The sequence below is a fragment of the Dendrobates tinctorius genome, unplaced genomic scaffold (assembly GCF_039654945.1).
Source record: "Dendrobates tinctorius isolate UK_male_01 unplaced genomic scaffold, ASM3965494v1 ptg000200l, whole genome shotgun sequence".
Lineage (NCBI taxonomy): Eukaryota > Metazoa > Chordata > Amphibia > Anura > Dendrobatidae > Dendrobates > Dendrobates tinctorius.
This window is the reverse complement of record NW_027361867.1, coordinates 3,283,023-3,299,384: the sequence shown is the minus strand read 5'-3', so window position 1 is coordinate 3,299,384 and position 16,362 is coordinate 3,283,023.

The window sequence follows — 16,362 nt, the reverse complement described above, 5'->3', positions numbered from 1 at the left end:
GAAGGTGTGTCCAAACTTTGGTCTGTACAGCCATGGCTAAAAATTTTGAGAATGACACAAATAATAATTTTTACAAAGTCTACTGCTTCATTTTTTCTAATGGCAATTTGCATATACTCCAGAATGTTATAAAGAGTGATCAGCTTAACAGCAATTACTTGCAAAGTCAATATTTGCCTAGAAAATTAACTTTATCCCCCAAAACACATTTCAACATCATTGCAGCCCTGCCTTAAAAAGGACCAGCTAACATCGTTTCAGTGATTGCTCCATTAACACAGGTGTGGGTGTTGATGAGGACAGGGCTGGAGATCAATCTGTCATGATTAAGTAAGAATGACACCACTGGACACTTTAAAAGGAGGCTGGTGCTTGGCATCATTGTTTCTCTTCTGTTAACCATGGTTATCTCTAAAGAAACACGTGCAGTCATCATTGCACTGCACAAAAATGGCCTAACAGGGAAGAGTATCGCAGCTAGAAAGAATGCACCTCAGTCAACAATCTATCGCATCATCAAGAACTTCAAGGAGAGAGGTTCCCTTGTTGCCAAAAAGGCTCCAGGGCGCCCAAGAAAGACCAGCAAGCGCCAGGACCGTCTCTTAAAAGTGCTTCAGCTGTGGGATCGGACTACCAGCAGTGCAGAGCTTGCTCAGGAATGGCAGCAGGCAGGTGTGAGTGCTTCTGCACACGCTGTGAGGCGGAGACTCTTGGAGCAAGGCCTGGTCTCAAGGAGGACAGCAAAGAAGCCACTTCTCTCCAGAAAAAACATCATGGACAGACTGATATTCTGCAAGAGGTACAGGGAGTGGACTGCTGAGGACTGGGGTAAAGTCACTTTCTCTGATGAATCCCCTTTTCGATTGTTTGGGACATCTGGAAAACGGCTTATTCGGAGAAGACCAGGTGAGCGCTACCACCAGTCTTGTCTCATGCCAACTGTCAAGCATCCTGAAACCAGGGCCGCCATCAGGGCATGACAGGCCTTACATGTGTATGGGGCCCGGTGATTAGGGGGGCCCGACCATGCTGGCAGCCCGATCCGCGCTGGGGCCCCCCTACATTTTATACAGGCTTCTGCAGCTATATTTTAAATTCAGACTCAGCGCCTGCCGGGCCCCTCGGGCAGGCCCCCCCCCCCCCCCGCACCATGGTCCAGCCAGCGCCGAAATCCCCCCCTGCACAATGGTCCAGCCACAGCTCCGCCCTCACCTGACGTCACACACTGCTCTGCTCCTCCACTTCCTCATTCAGTCAGTGTGCCACGTGGGACTGGGAGAGGGAGGGAGCCTCGCCGCTGGAGCACAGCCAGATAACAAGGTAAGAATTTTTTTTTTTTTTTTTTGAGAGCGGCTATCCAGGGAGCCTGGGGCAGAATGCTGGACATGGGGCATAATGCTGGACACTGGGGGCAGAATGCTGGACGCTGGGGACAGAATGCTGGACGCTGGTGGCAGAATGCTGGATATGAGGGCAGACTGTGAGACGGGGCAGAATGCTGGACATGGGGCAGAAGAATGCTGGACGCTGGGGCAGAATTCTGGACATGGGGCAGAAGAATGCTGGACGCTGGGGCAGAATTCTGGACATGGGGCAGAAGAATGCTGGACGCTGGGGCAGAATTCTGGACATGGGGCAGAATGCTCGAAGCTGGGGCAGAATGCTGGAGACTGAGGCAGAATGCTGGACATGGGGGCAGGCTGTGAGCTGGGGCAGAATGTTGGATACAGATACTGCACAGTACCACTCATCCTGTATATATATACACTGCACAGTACCACTCCTGTATATGTATATACTGCACAGTACCACTCCTCCTGTATATGTATATACTGCACAGTACCACTCCTGTATATGTATATACTGCACAGTACCACTCCTGTATATGTATATACTGCACAGTACCACTCCTCCTATATATACACTGCACAGTACCCCTCCTCCTGTATATATACACTGCACAGTATCACTCCTCCTGTATATATACACTGCACAGTACCCCTCCTGTATATATACCCTGCACAGCACCACTCCTATATATACACTGCACAGTACCCCTCCTCCTGCATATATGCACTGCACAGTACTACTGTCCTGTATATATACACTGCACAGTACCACTCCTGTTCTGCATATATGCACTGCACAGTACCACTCCTGTCCTGTATATATACACTGCACAGTACCACTCCTGTCTATATACACTGCACATTCCCACTCCTGTATATATACACTGCACAGTACCACTCCTGTATATGTATATACACAGCACCACTCCTGTCTATATACACTGCACAGTCCCACTCCTGTATATATACACTGCACAGTACCACTCCTGTCCTGCATATGCACAGTAACACTCCTGTACATATACACTGCACAGTACCACTCCTGTATATACACTGCACAGTACCACTCCTGTCCTGTATATATACACTGCACAGCACCACTCCTCCTGTCCTGTATATATGCACTGCACAGTACCACTCCTGTCCTGTATATATGCACTGCACAGCACCACTCCTGTCCTGTATATATACACTGCACAGCACCACTCCTCCTGTCCTGTATATATACACTGCACAGTACCACTCCTATATATACACTGCACAGTAACCCTCCTCCTGCATATATGCACTGCACAGTACCACTCCTGTCCTGTATATATACACTGCACAGTACCACTCCTCCTGTCCTGTATATATACACTGCACAGTACCACTCCTCCTGTCCTGTATATATACCCTGCACAGCACCACTCCTCCTGTATATATGCACTGCACAGTACCACTCCTGTCCTGTATATATACACTGCACAGTACCACTCCTGTCCTGAATATATCCACTGCACAGTACCACTCCTGTCCTGTATATATACACACTGCACAGTACCACTCCTGTCTATATACACTGCACAGTTCCACTCCTGTATATATACAATGCACAGTACCACTCCTGTCCTGCATATACACACTGCACAGTACCACTCCTCCTGTATATATACACTGCACAGTACCACTCCTGTATATAGAAAGTACCAAACAAAGAAGCAGTCAAAAAATCCATAAAACTATGATATTTATTAAAGATAATTTAAAACATTAATAGATATGGACACACAGTGTTTGGACAGGGAAAAGGAACAGCATATAAATGAACACAATGGTCATGAAGGGCCAACGAAGCTGCAAACACCCCGCCAGGATAGTAAAATGCAGAGCTAGATGGTATAGCTAATAAGAGTTAAGGGGTTATATAAAGTATAATAAGACAAATCATACAGCAAGTGCTACAATCCTTCATAAGAAGTATACCCTGACAAAGTGCAAATGCGCACATGCAAAATTGATGTATAATACACGTCATACTAATGACCTAATAAACTGCATTACTATACCTGAAGTACGGGGGGAAGCAGCAAGGTCGGTCCTATCCCCGACGCGCGTTTCGGAGCTAGAAAAACAACTTCCTCAGGGAAGCACCACTCCTCCTGTCCTGTATATATACACTGCACAGTACCACTCCTGTCCTGTATATATAAACTGCACAGCACCACTCCTCCTGTCCTGTATATATGCACTGCACAGTACCACTCCTCCTGTATATATAAACTGCACAGTACCACTCCTCCTGTATATATAAACTGCACAGCACCACTCCTCCTGTCCTGTATATATGCACTGCACAGTACCACTCCTCCTGTATATATAAACTGCACAGTACCACTCCTGTCCTGCATATACACACAGCACAGTACCACTCCTCCTGTATATATACACTGCACAGTACCACTCCTCCTGTCCTGTATATATGCACTGCACAGTACCACTCCTGTATATATACACTGCACAGTACCACTCCTGTCCTGCATATACACACAGCACAGTACCACTCCTCCTGTATATATACACTGCACAGTACCACTCCTCCTGTCCTGTATATATGCACTACACAGTACCACTCCTCCTGTATATATACACTGCACAGTACCACTCCTGTCTATACACACTGCACAGTCCCACTCCTGTATATATACACTGCACAGTACCACTCCTGTCCTGTATATATACACTGCACAGTACCACTCCTCCTGTATATATACACTGCACAGTACCACTCCTCCTGTATATATACACTGCACAGCACCACTCCTCCTATATACACTGCACAGTACCCCTCCTGTATATATACACTGCACAGTACCACTCCTGTCTATATACACTGCACAGTACCACTCTTGTCTATATACACTGCACAGTACCACTCTTGTCTATATACACTGCACAGTCCCACTCCTGTATATATACACTGCACAGTACCACTCCTGTCCTGCATATATACACTGCACAGCACCACTCCTCCTGTGATGTATATATACACTGCACAGCACCACTCCTGTCCTGTATATATACACTCCACAGTACCACTCCTCCTGTATATATACACTGCACAGTACCACTCCTCCTGTATATATACACTGCACAGTACCACTCCTCCTGTATATATACACTGCACAGTACCACTCCTGTCCTGTATATATGCACTGCACAGTACCACTCCTGTCCTGTATATATACACTGCACAGTACCACTCCTGTTCTGCATATATGCACTGCACAGTACCACTCCTGTCCTGTATATATACACTGCACAGTACCACTCCTGTCTATATACACTGCACATTCCCACTCCTGTATATATACACTGCACAGTACCACTCCTGTATATGTATATACACAGCACCACTCCTGTCTATATACACTGCACAGTCCCACTCCTGTATATATACACTGCACAGTACCACTCCTGTCCTGCATATGCACAGTAACACTCCTGTACATATACACTGCACAGTACCACTCCTGTATATACACTGCACAGTACCACTCCTGTCCTGTATATATACACTGCACAGCACCACTCCTCCTGTCCTGTATATATGCACTGCACAGTACCACTCCTGTCCTGTATATATGCACTGCACAGCACCACTCCTGTCCTGTATATATACACTGCACAGCACCACTCCTCCTGTCCTGTATATATACACTGCACAGTACCACTCCTATATATACACTGCACAGTAACCCTCCTCCTGCATATATGCACTGCACAGTACCACTCCTGTCCTGTATATATACACTGCACAGTACCACTCCTCCTGTCCTGTATATATACACTGCACAGTACCACTCCTCCTGTCCTGTATATATACCCTGCACAGCACCACTCCTGTCCTGTATATATACACTGCACAGTACCACTCCTCCTGCATATATGCACTGCACAGTACCACTCCTGTCCTGTATATATACACTGCACAGTACCACTCCTGTCCTGAATATATCCACTGCACAGTACCACTCCTGTCCTGTATATATACACACTGCACAGTACCACTCCTGTCTATATACACTGCACAGTTCCACTCCTGTATATATACAATGCACAGTACCACTCCTGTCCTGCATATACACACTGCACAGTACCACTCCTCCTGTATATATACACTGCACAGTACCACTCCTGTATATAGAAAGTACCAAACAAAGAAGCAGTCAAAAAATCCATAAAACTATGATATTTATTAAAGATAATTTAAAACATTAATAGATATGGACACACAGTGTTTGGACAGGGAAAAGGAACAGCATATAAATGAACACAATGGTCATGAAGGGCCAACGAAGCTGCAAACACCCCGCCAGGATAGTAAAATGCAGAGCTAGATGGTATTGCTAATAAGAGTTAAGGGGTTATATAAAGTATAATAAGACAAATCATACAGCAAGTGCTACAATCCTTCATAAGAAGTATACCCTGACAAAGTGCAAATGCGCACATGCAAAATTGATGTATAATACACGTCATACTAATGACCTAATAAACTGCATTACTATACCTGAAGTACGGGGGGAAGCAGCAAGGTCGGTCCTATCCCCGACGCGCGTTTCGGAGCTAGAAAAACAACTTCCTCAGGGAAGCACCACTCCTCCTGTCCTGTATATATACACTGCACAGTACCACTCCTGTCCTGTATATATAAACTGCACAGCACCACTCCTCCTGTCCTGTATATATGCACTGCACAGTACCACTCCTCCTGTATATATAAACTGCACAGTACCACTCCTCCTGTATATATAAACTGCACAGCACCACTCCTCCTGTCCTGTATATATGCACTGCACAGTACCACTCCTCCTGTATATATAAACTGCACAGTACCACTCCTGTCCTGCATATACACACAGCACAGTACCACTCCTCCTGTATATATACACTGCACAGTACCACTCCTCCTGTCCTGTATATATGCACTGCACAGTACCACTCCTGTATATATACACTGCACAGTACCACTCCTGTCCTGCATATACACACAGCACAGTACCACTCCTCCTGTATATATACACTGCACAGTACCACTCCTCCTGTCCTGTATATATGCACTACACAGTACCACTCCTCCTGTATATATACACTGCACAGTACCACTCCTGTCTATACACACTGCACAGTCCCACTCCTGTATATATACACTGCACAGTACCACTCCTGTCCTGTATATATACACTGCACAGTACCACTCCTCCTGTATATATACACTGCACAGTACCACTCCTCCTGTATATATACACTGCACAGCACCACTCCTCCTATATACACTGCACAGTACCCCTCCTGTATATATACACTGCACAGTACCACTCCTGTCTATATACACTGCACAGTACCACTCTTGTCTATATACACTGCACAGTACCACTCTTGTCTATATACACTGCACAGTCCCACTCCTGTATATATACACTGCACAGTACCACTCCTGTCCTGCATATATACACTGCACAGCACCACTCCTCCTGTGATGTATATATACACTGCACAGCACCACTCCTGTCCTGTATATATACACTCCACAGTACCACTCCTCCTGTATATATACACTGCACAGTACCACTCCTCCTGTATATATACACTGCACAGTACCACTCCTCCTGTATATATACACTGCACAGTACCACTCCTGTCCTGTATATATGCACTGCACAGTACCACTCCTGTCCTGTATATATACACTGCACAGTACCACTCCTGTCCTGCATATATGCATTGCACAGTACCACTCCTGTCCTGTATATATACACACTGCACAGTACCACTCCTGTCTATATACACTGCACAGTTCCACTCCTGTATATATACACTGCACAGTACCACTCCTGTCCTGCATATACACACTGCACAGTACCACTCCTGTCCTGTATATATACACTCCACAGCACCACTCCTCCTGTCCTGTATATATACACTGCACAGCACCACTCCTCCTGTCCTGTATATATACACTGCACAGCACCACTCCTCCTGTCCTGTATATATACACTGCACAGCACCACTCCTCCTGTCCTGTATATATACACTGCACAGCACCACTCCTGTCCTGTATATACACACTGCACAGTACCACTCCTGTCCTGCATATACACACTGCACAGTACCACTCCTGTCCTGTATATATACACTCCACAGCACCACTCCTCCTGTCCTGTATATATACACTGCACAGTACCACTCCTCCTGTCCTGTATATATGCACTGCACAGTACCACTCCTCCTGTCTATACACACTGCACAGTCCCACTCCTGTATATATGCACTGCACAGTACCACTCCTGTCCTGTATATATACACTGCACAGTACCACTCCTCCTGTATATATACACTGCACAGCACCACTCCTCCTGTATATACACTGCACAGTACCCCTCCTGTATATATACACTGCACAGTACCACTCGTGTCCTGTATATATACACTGCACAGCACCACTCCTCCTGTCCTGCATATATGCAGTGCACTATCCACTCATGCCCTGTATATATACACTGCACAGTACCACTCCTGTCTATATACACTGCACAGTCCCACTCCTGTATATATACACTGCACAGTCCCACTCCTGTCCTGCATATACACACTGCACAGTACCACTCCTGCATATATACATTGCACAGCACCACTCCTGTATATAAACTGCACAGTACCACTCCTGTCCTGTATATATATACACTGCACAGTACCACTCCTGTCCTGTATATATACACTGCACAGCACCACTCCTCCTGTCCTGCATATATGCACTGCACAGTACCACTCCTGTCTATATACACTGCACAGTCCCACTCCTGTATATATACACTGCACAGTCCCACTCCTGTCCTGCATATACACACTGCACAGTACCACTCCTGCATATATACATTGCACAGCACCACTCCTGTATATACACTGCACAGTACCACTCCTGTCCTGTATATATACACTGCACAGTACCACTCCTGTCCTGTATATATACACTGCACAGCACCACTCCTCCTGTCCTGCATATATGCACTGCACAGTACCACTCATGTCCTGTCTATATACACTGCACAGTACCACTCCTGTCTATATACACTGCACAGTCCCACTCCTGTATATATACACTGCACGGTACCACTCCTGTCCTGCATATATACACTGCACAGCACCACTCCTCCTGTGATGTATATATACACTGCACAGCACCACTCCTGTCCTGTATATATACACTCCACAGTACCACTCCTCCTGTATATATACACTGCACAGTACCACTCCTCCTGTATATATACACTGCACAGTACCACTCCTCCTGTCCTGTATATATGCACTGCACAGTACCACTCCTCCTGTATATATACACTGCACAGTACCACTCCTCCTGTCCTGTATATATACACTGCACAGTACCACTCCTCCTGGCCTGTAAATATGTACTGCACAGTACCACTCCTGTCCTGCATATATACACTGCACAGCACCACTCCTCCTGTGATGTATATATACACTGCACAGCACCACTCCTGTCCTGTATATATACACTCCACAGTACCACTCCTCCTGTATATATACACTGCACAGTACCACTCCTCCTGTATATATACACTGCACAGTACCACTCCTGTCCTGTATATATACACTGCACAGTACCACTCCTGTCCTGTATATATACACTGCACAGTACCACTCCTCCTGTCCTGTATATATACACTGCACAGCACCACTCCTCCTGGCCTGTAAATATGCACTGCACAGTACCACTCCTGTCCTGTATATTTACACTGCACAGCACCACTCCTGTCCTGTATATATACACACTGCACAGTACCACTCCTGTCCTGCATATACACACTGCACAGTACCACTCCTCCTGTCCTGTATATATATACACTGCACAGTACCACTCCTCCTGTATATATACACTGCACAGTACCACTCCTGTATATACACTGCACAGTACCACTCCTGTCCTGTATATATACACTCCACAGCACCACTCCTCCTGTCCTGTATACATACACTGCACAGCACCACTCCTTCTGTCCTGTATATATACACTGCACAGTACCACTCCTGTCCTGTATATATACACTGCACAGCACTACTCCTCCTGTCCTGTATATACACACTGCACAGCACTAATCCTCCTGTCCTGTATATATACACTGCACAGCACCACTCCTGTCCTGTATATACACACTGCACAGTACCACTCCTGTCCTGCATATACATACAGCACAGTATCACTCCTCCTGTATATATACACTGCACAGTACCACTCCTCCTGTCCTGTATATATGCACTGCACAGTACCACTCCTCCTGTATATATACACTGCACAGTACCACTCCTGTCTTTACACACTGCACAGTCCCACTCCTGTATATATACACTGCACAGTACCACTCCTGTCCTGTATATATACACTGCACAGTACCACTCCTCCTGTATATATACACTGCACAGCACCACTCCTATATATACACTGCACAGTACCCCTCCTCCTGTATACACTGCACAGTACCACTCGTGTCCTGTATATATACACTGCACAGCACCACTCCTCCTGTGATGTATATATACACTGCACAGCACCACTCCTGTCCTGTATATATACACTCCACAGTACCACTCCTCCTGTATATATACACTCCACAGTACCACTCCTCCTGTATATATACACTGCACAGTACCACTCCTCCTGTCCTGTATATATATGCACTGCACAGTACCACTCCTCCTGTATATATACACTGCACAGTACCACTCCTGTATATACACTGCACAGTACCACTCCTGTCCTGTATATATACACTGCACAGTACCACTCCTGTCCTGCATATACACACTGCACAGTACCACTCCTGTCCTGTATATATATGCACTGCACAGTACCACTCCTCCTGTATATATACACTGCACAGTACCACTCCTGTATATACACTGCACAGTACCACTCCTGTCCTGTATATATACACTCCACAGCACCACTCCTCCTGTCCTGTATACATACACTGCACAGCACCACTCCTCCTGTCCTGTATATATACACTGCACAGTACCACTCCTGTCCTGTATATATACACTGCACAGCACTACTCCTGTCCTGTATATATACACTGCACAGCACCACTCCTGTCCTGTATATACACACTGCACAGTACCACTCCTGTCCTGCATATACATACAGCACAGTACCACTCCTCCTGTATATATACACTGCACAGTACCACTCCTCCTGTCCTGTATATATGCACTGCACAGTACCACTCCTCCTGTATATATACACTGCACAGTACCACTCCTGTCTTTACACACTGCACAGTCCCACTCCTGTATATATACACTGCACAGTACCACTCCTGTCCTGTATATATACACTGCACAGTACCACTCCTGTCCTGTATATATACACTGCACAGTACCACTCCTCCTGTATATATACACTGCACAGCACCACTCCTATATATACACTGCACAGTACCCCTCCTCCTGTATACACTGCACAGTACCACTCGTGTCCTGTATATATACACTGCACAGCACCACTCCTCCTGTCCTGCATATATGCACTGCACAGTACCACTCATGCCCTGTATATATATACACTGCACAGTACCACTCCTGTCTATATACACTGCACAGTCCCACTCCTGTATATATACACTGCACAGTCCCACTCCTGTCCTGCATATACACACTGCACAGTACCACTCCTGCATATATACATTGCACAGCACCACTCCTGTATATACACTGCACAGTACCACTCCTGTCCTGTATATATACACTGCACAGTACCACTCCTGTCCTGTATATATACACTGAACAGCACCACTCCTCCTGTCCTGCATATATGCACTGCACAGTACCACTCATGTCCTGTATATATACACTGCACAGTACCACTCCTGTCTATATACACTGCACAGTCCCACTCCTGTCCTGCATATATACACTGCACAGCACCACTCCTGTCCTGTATATATACACTCACTGGCCACTTTATTAGGTACACCATGCTAGTAAGGGGTTGGACCCCCTTTTGCCTTCAGAACTGCCTCAATTCTTCGTGGCAGAGATTCAACAAGGTGCTGGAAGCATTCCTCAGAGATTTTGGACCATATTGACATGATGGCATCACACAGTTGGCGCAGATTTGTCGGCTGCACATCCCTGATGCGAATCTCCCGTTCCACCACATCCCAAAGATGCTCTATTGGATTGAGATCTGGTGACTGAGGAGGCCATGTGAGTACAGTGAACTCATTGTCATGTTCAAGAAACCAATCTGAGATGATTCGAGCTTTATGACATGGCGCATTATCCTGCTGAAAGTAGCCATCAGATGTTGGGTACATTGTGGTCATAAAGGGATGGACATGGTCAGCAACAATACTCAGGTAGGCTGTGGCGTTGCAACGATGCTCAATTGGTACCAAGGGGCCCAAAGAGTGCCCAGAAAAAATTCCCCACACCATGACACCACCACCACCAGCCTGAACCGTTGATACAAGGCAGGATGGATCCATGCTTTCATGTTGTTTACGCCAAATTCTGACCCTACCATCCGAATGTCGCAGCAGAAATCGAGACTCATCAGACCAGGCAACGTTTTTCCAATCTTCTACTGTCCAATTTCGATGAGCTTGTGCAAATTGTAGCCTCAGTTTCCTGTTCTTAGCTGAGAGGAGTGGTACCCAGTGTGGTCTTCTGCTGCTGTAGCCCATCTGCCTCAAAGTTCGACGCACTGTGCGTTCAGAGATGCTCTTCTGCCTACCTTGGTTGTAACGGGTGGCAATTTGAGTCACTGTTGCCTTTCTATCAGCTCGAACCAGTCTGCCCATTCTCCTCTGACCTCTGGCATCAACAAGGCATTTCCGGCCACAGAACTGCCGCTCACTGGATTTTTTTTCTTTTTCGGACCATTCTCTGTAAACCCTAGAGATGGTTGTGCGTGAAAATCCCAGTAGATCAGCAGTTTCTGAAATTCTCAGACCAGCCCTTCTGGCACCAACAATCATGCCACGTTCAAAGGCACTCAAATCACCTTTCTTCCCCATACTGATGCTCGGTTTGAACTGCAGGAGATTGTCTTGACCATGTCTACATGCCTAAATGCACTGAGTTGCCGCCATGTGATTGGCTGATTAGAAATTAAGTCTTAACACACAGTTGGACAGGTGTACCTAATAAAGTGGCCAGTGAGTGTACACTGCACAGTACCACTCCTGTCTATATACACTGCACAGTACCACTCCTGTCCTGTATATATACACTGCACAGTACCACTCCTGTCCTGTATATATACACTGAACAGCACCACTCCTCCTGTCCTGTATATATGCACTGCACAGTACCACTCCTGTCCTGTATATATACACTGCACAGTACCACTCCTGTCCTGTATATATACACTGCACAGTACCACTCCTGTCCTGCATATGTACACTGCACAGTACCACTCCTCCTTTATCTATACACTGCACAGCGCCACTCCTGTATATATACACTGCACAGTACCACTCCTGTCCTGTATATATGCACTGCACCTCTCCTCCTGTCCCGTATATATGCACCGCACAGTACCACTCCTATATATATACACTGCACAGTACCACTACTCCTGTCCTGTGTATATACGCTGCACAGTACCAATCCTGTATATATACACTGCACAGTACCACTCCTGTATATATACACTCCACAGTACCACTCCAGTCCTGTATATATGCACTGCACAGTACCAATCCTGTATATATACACTGCACGACATCACTCCTCCTTTCCTGTATATATACACTGCACAGTACCAATCCTGTATATATACACTGCACAACATCACTCCTCCTTTCCTGTATATATACACTGCACAGTACCACTCCTATATATACACTGCACAGTACCCCTCCTCCTGCATATATGCACTGCACAGTACCAATCCTGTCCTGTATATATACACTGCACAGTACCACTCCTGTCCTGTATATATACACTGCACAGTACCACTCCTGTCCTGTATATATACACTGCACAGTACCACTCCTGTCCTGCATATATGCACTGCACAGTACCACTCCTGTCCTGTATATATACACTGCACAGTCCCACTCCTGTATATATACACTGCACAGCACCACTCCTCCTATCCTGTATATATACACTGCACAGTACCACTCGTGTCCTGTATATACACACTGCATAGTACCACTCCTATCCTGCATATACACACTGCACAGTACAACTCCTCCTGTATATATACACTGCACAGTACCACTCCTCCTGTCCTGTATATATGCACTGCACAGTACCACTCCTCCTGTATATATACACTGCACAGTACCACTCCTCCTGTCCTGTATATATACACTGCACAGCACCACTCCTCCTGGCCTGTATATATGCACTGCACAGTACCACTCCTGTCCTGTATATTTACACTGCACAGCACCACTCCTGTCCTGTATATATACACTGCACAGTACCACTCCTGTCCTGCATATACACACTGCACAGTACCACTCCTCCTGTCCTGTATATATATGCACTGCACAGTACCACTCCTCCTGTATATATATACACTGCGCAGTACCACTCCTGTATATACACTGCACAGTACCACTCCTGTCCTGTATATATACACTCCACAGCACCACTCCTCCTGTCCTGTATACATACACTGCACAGTGCCACTCCTGTCCTGTATATATACACTGCACAGCACCACTCCTCCTGTCCTGTATATATACACTGCACAGCACCACTCCTGTCCTGTATATACACACTGCACAGTACCACTCCTGTCCTGCATATACACACAGCACAGTACCACTCCTCCTGTATATATACACTGCACAGTACCACTCCTCCTGTCCTGTATATATGCACTGCACAGTACCACTCCTCCTGTATATATACACTGCACAGTACCACTCCTGTCTATACACACTGCACAGTCCCACTCCTGTATATATACACTGCACAGTACCACTCCTGTCCTGTATATATACACACTGCACAGTACCACTCCTCCTGTATATATACACTGCACAGCACCACTCCTATATATACACTGCACAGTACCCCATCCTCCTGTATATATACTGCACAGTACCACTCGTGTCCTGTATATATACACTGCACAGCACCACTCCTCCTGTCCTGCATATATGCACTGCACTGTACCACTCATGCCCTGTATATATATATACTGCACAGTACCACTCCTGTCTATATACACTGCACAGTCCCACTCCTGTATATATACACTGCACAGTCCCACTCCTGTCCTGCATATGCACACTGCACAGTACCACTCCTGCATATGCACACTGCACAGTACCACTCCTGCATATATACATTGCACAGCACCACTCCTGTATATACACTGCACAGTACCACTCCTGTCCTGTATATATACACTGCACAGTACCACTCCTGTCCTGTATATATACACTGCACAGCACCATTCCTCCTGTCCTGCATATATGCACTGCACAGTACCACTCATGTCCTGTATATATACACTGCACAGTACCACTCCTGTCTATATACACTGCACAGTCCCACTCCTGTATATATACACTGCACAGTACCACTCCTGTCCTGCATATATACACTGCACAGCACCACTCCTCCTGTGATGTATATATACACTGCACAGCACCACTCCTGTCCTGTATATATACACTCCACAGTACCACTCCTCCTGTATATATACACTCCACAGTACCACTCCTGTCCTGTATATATACACTGCACAGCACCACTCCTGTCCTGTATATATGCACTGCACAATACCACTCCTGTCCTGTATATATACACTGCACAGTACCACTCCTGTCCTGCATATGTACACTGCACAGTACCACTCCTCCTTTATCTATACACTGCACAGCGCCACTCCTGTATATATACACTGCACAGTACCACTCCTGTCCTGTATATATGCACTGCACAGTACCTCTCCTCCTGTCCCGTATATATGCACCGCACAGTACCACTCCTATATATATACACTGCACAGTACCACTACTCCTGTCCTGTGTATATACGCTGCACAGTACCAATCCTGTATATATACACTGCACAGTACCACTCCTGTATATATACACTCCACAGTACCACTCCAGTCCTGTATATATGCACTGCACAGTACCAATCCTGTATATATACACTGCACGACATCACTCCTCCTTTCCTGTATATATACACTGCACAGTACCACTCCTATATATACACTGCACAGTACCACTCCTGTATATATACACTCCACAGTACCACTCCAGTCCTGTATATATACACTGCACAGTACCAATCCTGTATATATACACTGCACGACATCACTCCTCCTTTCCTGTATATATACACTGCACAGTACCACTCCTATATATACACTGCACAGTACCCCTCCTCCTGCATATATGCACTGCACAGTACCACTCCTGTCCTGTATATATACACTGCACAGTACCACTCCTGTCCTGTATATATGCACTGCACAGTACCACTCCTGTCCTGCATATATGCACTGCACAGTACCACTCCTGTCCTGCATATATGCACTGCACAGTACCACTCCTGTCCTGTATATATACACACTGCACAGTACCACTCCTGTCTATATACACGGCACAGTCCCACTCCTGTATATATACACTGCACAGCACCACTCCTCCTGTCCTGTATATATACACTGCACAGCACCACTCCTCCTGTCCTGTATATATACACTGCACAGTACCACTCGTGTCCTGTATATACACACTGCATAGTACCACTCCTATCCTGCATATACACACTGCACAGTACAACTCCTCCTGTATATATACACTGCACAGTACCACTCCTCCTGTCCTGTATATATGCACTGCACAGTACCACTCCTCCTGTATATATACACTGCACATTACCACTCCTCCTGTCCTGTATATATACACTGCACAGCACCACTCCTCCTGGCCTGTATATATGCACTGCACAGTACCACTCCTGT